Raw genomic sequence first — 6,612 nt, 5'->3', positions numbered from 1 at the left:
TCGATCCAGCACATGATCCAACAGCGCGTTGATCAATCCATCAGCGAGGTATGATTACAAATGGCTCTATCTAGGTTTCAGGGGATTTTTTGCTCTCAATATCAATCATCTCAATATTGTTTTATTTCGAATAAAATTTTGATGAGGTAACTCGATCTCTTTTAAATCCAAGCTATCAATGACAACACTAAATATGTCTGTCCATCAGCAGAAAATTAGGTGTACTCTGCACCATGGAAAACAAACAAGATCCATATAAAATCATTGTCTTAAGTGCAAGTGAAATTTTACAAAAAGAATGCTAATTTTAGAACAATCGTAAGACAAGGATCCATATAAAATCCTTGTTTTAAGTGCAAGTGAAAATGGTAAGGCTGCTAAATTTATCCCCATGATGATAGCTCCAGATCACCAATCGTAAGACATCCAATGCCAAATGAAGTCCAACAAACCACATATTCGCACCTACCTGATTAAGAAAAACAAATATTGAAGGAACAAATGGCTGCAATTTCGAGTAGTTGAGAATGTTCAGCTGCAAAATAGAAGCCATATCCAATCACGTACTTTGGAATTCAATATCGAATGTCAGACGTACAAGATACATCAAGTTGATCTTTAAAAAAGATTGTAAAGTAACACTAGTAGAATTTTATTCAGCGAATGCTTCAAGCCTCATCTTGGCACGATCTTTGTGATGGTTATGCCATTTGAGGACGCCACTTTTGGATTTTCAGTGTATGCATTCAATCCGTCACAGAAGGCTGGCACGGAAACAGAAGGGAGACAAGCATTATGGCTGCTAAGCATGGCATTCACTGATGACATTGTCGGCCTATCCTCAGGTCTGTTCCGCACACACAGCAGCCCTATTTGGATGCACTTGAGCACCTGGTCCACGTGAGAAGGATGGTCGGTAAGGGACGGATCGATCAACTCTATGATATTTCCCCTGGTCCAGTGCTCCCATACCTGCACCAAATTGGGAAATTGTTCAGATCTTATAATCGGGATTTAGCTCTGTCCATCGAATTTACTAGCATTGGTTCTTAAGTACTAACAAGATTTACAAGATAAACATATTTCTCGGAGTTGCAGGAGCCATTGTTTCTTCTTCCTGTGACGATCTCTAAAACCAAAACACCGAAGCTGAATGTGTCCGACTTCGTTGAGAACTGACCATGCATGGCATATTCAGGAGACATGTATCCGCTGCAAGAAGAAGATACTTGTTATTATAACTTCTACTTCCATGCCTTAAACTATGATGAAATGATGACACTTCTTACTATGTCCCGGCGATACGGCTAGTGACATCTTCTGATTGATCCCCTCCAAATATCTTTGCCAAGCCAAAGTCAGAAATCTTAGGGTTGTAATCAAAGTCCAACAAAACGTTGCTTGGTTTCAGGTCCCGGTGAACTATCTTTAGTTGAGAATCTTCATGGAGATATTGTAAACCCCTAGCAACTCCACAAACAATCTTGAACCTCCTTCCCCAGTCTAGGTCTTTGTGTTTCTCAAAATCTGCATTCAAACAAGTATCAGCCTTATAGTGAAAATTTGGTGGCATTTGTACTACTTCTATTTAAGCTTGGCGGCAGTGAAAAATTTCTTTCTGAGAAATCAGTAGTGAAGAAGTAATACAAAAAAGAACGGTATCAAGGCTTCTGTTTGGCATAAATTCATACACACGTATTTTCTCTTGAGCTTCCAAACAAACGCCGATCAGGCTCACAAGATTCTTGTGGCGAAGCTTAGCAACTAGGACAAGTTCACTTTTCAGCTCCCCTATTCCTTGTCTGGAACTCTTACATAGCCGTTTCACTGCTATTTGTTTGCCGTCAGGAAGGACTCCCTATGCAAGACAGGATACATACTCATTGGTAAATATATAAAGCTGATAAATTGCACATATGGCATGGTTTGGTTTGTACCTTATGAACCATCCCAAAACCTCCTTTACCAAGCATATTTCCTTCGCCAAAGTCATTTGTAGCAACTCTTAGTGTTGACAGATCGATAAGAAGTGAATCTGTTGTTTGAATATCATTCAACAGATCATTGTGTGCGATAGGCGGAAAGCGTCTTGCCTCGTATGAGGGGACGCCCTTCGTGTTTATAGGCAGGGGCGCACCTCCCTGGTGATAGCGCATACATCGTTGGGATTACAATCTTGGAGAGGAAGGGATAAGAAAGAGATCAAGAGTTCGGTTACAGGAGATAAGAATACAACGTGAATAGCTAGGAGTCCTACCGAACCTACATATCCCATGCGTTACGTTTAACACATTGTACCCAAAGTCAGTTGGTGCGCCTCCAGCATTATTGGATATCTGAAAAGTTCTGACTCGAAGGCACGCATGGGATAGAAAGAATAACATAATTGCAAGTATTACCAAAACTGCAGCAACTCCACCAACAACTGAGCCAATGATGTTTGTTTTCCTCCTTTGTTGATCTGGTATCTCAGATGTCGCGAGCCGGAGGAGTAGCGTGCCTCCCATGTATGTTTTTTGGTCAACCAGGTCCCCATTCTAAACAAGGCACACATCGTCATTGTAATTGTAAGCAGTGCAAGAGCAACTATTCAAACAAGCCAGCTCACATTCCTGAGGGCTTGAAGGAGACCATAAGCGTTGAGCTTTATCAGGCAGCAACACATCTTCCATGACGTAAAACTTATCAGACCGAGACGAGTTGGTCTGGCACTGCAACGGCGTGTTCCTCTTGCACCCGCCACTGTATGTTAGCTTTAATCTTGATGTATGTATCTGCATATTTAGTTTGCTTTCGTCATGCATGTTGGATAGGTTAGAGAGTAGCTAGTCCGGTGAAGCTTCAACGGGGCGCATGAAGAAGGCGAGATGCCAAGCCGCCGCGCGAGACGGCGAGCACGGCAAGATGCCGATGGCGGCGAGAGGCTACAAAGTTGCGCGAGAGGCAGCATGGCCGTGTGATGCGGCAAGCACGTGAGGGGTTGGAGCCTAACCGGTTAAGCACTTAGATGGAGCCAAGTGATTTGGTTAGTTAGTTAGCTGCACACATGCTGAGTATGGCCAGGTTGTTGTGGCGTTGGGAGAAGCTACATTTGTGCGTGCATGCAGATAGTGGTTAGCATCATGCATGGAGTTAGTTAGTGGGCTTGGTGATGACCGGGTGATTAGAGGATAAGGGCCACGAAGTAGTAGTGGCCTAAGTCATGCGGCTTGTGTGCCAGCCTGATGTATATATATGTGTTGACGTGAGTAATGAAATGTGAGGCCGAGAGGGCTGTAGCCAAAAATGTAGTGTTGTGTACACCAAGGGAAGGGCCTCACGGCAAAGCTCTTCTGTTCTCCCTTGGTTCATGTGTGTGTGTGTGTGTGTTTCCTGAGAGTTTCTTCCATGGTGTGTGTTTGAGAGAAACCACAAGAGAGAGAGAGAGCTGTGAGATGCAGCTCCAGGTAGAAGAAGAAGCGGCGCTGCGAGAGGCGGCGCCAACACTGTAATCCTGAAGGTCACAGTCACTCAGAACCTTCGGGCTGAATCCCTTGACACAGTTGCAGTACGACAACGGATCGTTACTGCAGGTGCTGTATGCCCCACAGAGCGCATACACGTCGCAGTGCGCAAGTGGTTGGGCATAGACCAAGCTCCACTGTTGTGACTCATCTGCCCATGTTAGCAGCTTGAACTGTCCGCCCACGTCAATGATGAACCGCGAGACAACACTGTAATCCTTCACCGAGTAGCTTTGTGTGGCGTTGTTAACGAAGTGGAAGTCGTAAGAGTTAGGGTCCGACAACTCTGGCCCAGAGTTGAAGTATATGCCGTTCCAGGGGTGACTGGTCCAGTAGTTTACAGATTCGTTCCACCGAATAAAGAACTCCGCGTTACGGTTTAGCTCCAGAGAGAAGAACCCAGGAGATGGGTCAGCGCTGTTCTTCCAAGGAACAAGCTTCTGGCTCACACCTGTGGTTTTGTTCAGCACCAGCTTGGAGCCGGGAAGCAAGGTGTTTGTGGGATGGTCTATGCTTTGCCAATAAAGTGTCGACAAATTGGAGGCATCAATTAGCTCTAGGCTACCGTTGTCCCTGATGACGGCCATCGTTGAGTTGGAGGCTATACTTACATTGGTCGACCATAGCAGCCGGTTTTTGGCTTGATCGAGGAGGCTCAGGTTGCCGTCCACATGGTTTTTTTTTTCGAAAAGGGGGTTTATCTCAGACTCTGCATCAGAAAGATGCATACGGCTCATATTATTAAAAGAAAATCCAGCAACAAAGTCTCCAAGTATCGAGGTGCGAACAGAAACAAAAGCTCATAAGAGCTAAAACCCAAAGCCACAACCGGCTGGCAAATAAAATAGGAGCACTACAATACTACATGCCTATCCTATTACATGACCGCCATAACCGGTTGAAAATATCCCGAGCTACCATCTCCCATCGGGTAGACGCAGTAACCAAACGCTCCCTGGCCTCCGTCGGAGTGAGTAGCGACCACATACGGATGAACGCCGTGGCCCTGAAGATAACCTGCAAAAAGTGAATGTTTGTTGATCTGTTAAAAACTAAATCATTTCTGCAGTTCCATACTGCCCAAAATAAAGCACAAACGCCAACACGAATGTGTCTCGCAGTATCGGAATCAACCCCATCAAGCCATGTTTCAAATAACATGTTGATAGAGGTGGGCTGATTAATATTAAACGCAATATGAATTGATCGCCAAAGAATCTTAGCCAACGGACAATCAAGAAAAAGGTGTTTAATGTTTTTGTTATGATCGCAAAAACTACACCTAGAAGAACCCACCCAGTTGCGTTTTGCCAGGTTATCTTTAGTCAGAATGACTTGTTTATGCACAAACCACATAAACACTTTGATTCGTAAGGGAACCTTTACTTTCCAAACGTGTATCGAGGAAGGGATGACGCTAGAGTTAATGACATCCAGATACATGGATTTGACCGAGAACACACTGTTCTTAGTAAGTTTTCAATACAGCTGATCTGGCTGCTGGGACAGCTGGACTTCCATTAAACGTCTTACAAGATGGAGCCAGGCCTCCCAATGATTTCCAACTAACGTCCTCCGAAAACCAATATTCAGGGGAGTGGATTGTAAAACAGTTGCAACGTAGGCTTCTCTACGTCGCACAATGTTGTAGAAAGTAGGATATTGAAGTGCAAGGGGGGTCTCCCCAAGCCACGTATCCTCCCAGAACCTCGTAGTACCATATCGATATGTAGTAATTGCCGGAGGTGGAAGAGGTGGTGTTACTTATTGGTGGGGAGTAGAAGCCCAAGGTGAATATGCCTCACAGGGACACAATCTGCTGTGACCCGGACAATGGTCTGGTGGAGTCAATGATGTTGAAGGCGGTGCAGGTTTGGCCGAATAGAAGGAGGAAGACGAGAGGAGCCATGGATGGGAGCTTGGAAGAATACACAGCCACCCAGAGCTAGAAGGAGCAAGGGAGTTTGAACTTTCCGAGTAACTCGTGGTGGTGCTTGCACTATCAGAATAATTGGCGATGCCGACGGCCGAACCTATGCCGACGGCCCCCGTCGGCATAGATAGGCCTATCCCGAAGGCCCAGCCCAGGCCGTCGGCATATAAAAGCCGTCGGCGTATATCAATCTATGCCAACGGCCCCCGTCGGCAAATCTTAGCCGTCGGCGTCGATAGAAATATGGCTACGGTGGCCGTCGGCATAGCGGAGGCCGTCGGCATAGCTCGTGGGCCCGGCTACCCGGACGGGGATGGCATTTTGACGGCGTCAATCTACGCCGACGGGCTAACGGCGGCCGTCGGCATAGACGCCACATCATCGATCCGTGGGGTGGCAAATCTATGCCGACGGCCTGGCCATCGGCATAGGTCTGGCCCATGGATGTTGCCACGTCATTGATCCGCGCCCTTGGGCACGTCATCGATTAGTGGCCGTGTGCGCAGGTATGCCGACGGCCTTGCCGTCGGCATATCTCTATTTTTTTTCTTATTTTTTTATTTTTTATTTACTTTTCCCTGTTTTTTTCACAACATAAATGTGCCTTATCTAACAAAAAAAATACCCAGATGGTATATCGATTGCCCCCCTCACGGACGTTGCTGCCGCCGCGCCGTGCTCCACAGCGACGCCGGAGATGGGGGGCACACCCCGGAGCTGCGTGCCGGGTGCCTGCGCTAGCCACCACGCTTCCACAACCGTAGGAGGGCCCAAAGCAACACCTAGCGGCATTGCTACCCCCCAGGTACACCCTCCCGTCTAACCGGGCCCTCATACATACGGGGCGGTGTGGTGCCATGTCTGAAGAGGCGGGACGGGGGCCGTGGGGGATAGCAATACCACCGGAGCGTCACACCGGGGCCTCATACATGCGGGGTGGTGTGGTGCCATGTCCAAATTAGAGGCGGCACGCGTCTCCGGGGTGTGCCCCCTCACACGGACGGCGCCGCCGCCGGCACCTGAAGGGGGGAAACGGACGCGTCGGGTCTACACGGAGGGGATCTTACTGTGTGTTTGGCCCGTATGTTGCTCTAAAGTGTTCATATGGGCTGACCTAACACGACCGGGTGGATAGTTCCACTGGTCAAAAACCGTCCGTGCAAAGTCAAAGGGCTA

General features: G+C 47.3%; 1 pseudogene; it reads right to left on the bottom strand.

Moving 5' to 3' along the window:
- Positions 1–675: 675 nt before the first annotated feature.
- On the bottom strand, positions 676–4,168 carry LOC119352535 (annotated as a pseudogene).
- Between the last annotated feature and the right edge of the window lie 2,444 nt (positions 4,169–6,612).

The sequence above is a fragment of the Triticum dicoccoides genome, chromosome 2A (assembly GCF_002162155.2).
Source record: "Triticum dicoccoides isolate Atlit2015 ecotype Zavitan chromosome 2A, WEW_v2.0, whole genome shotgun sequence".
In the NCBI taxonomy this organism is placed as follows: domain Eukaryota; kingdom Viridiplantae; phylum Streptophyta; class Magnoliopsida; order Poales; family Poaceae; genus Triticum; species Triticum dicoccoides.
The sequence above is the reverse complement of the archived record's forward strand: the minus strand, read 5'-3'. Positions and strand labels throughout refer to the sequence as shown.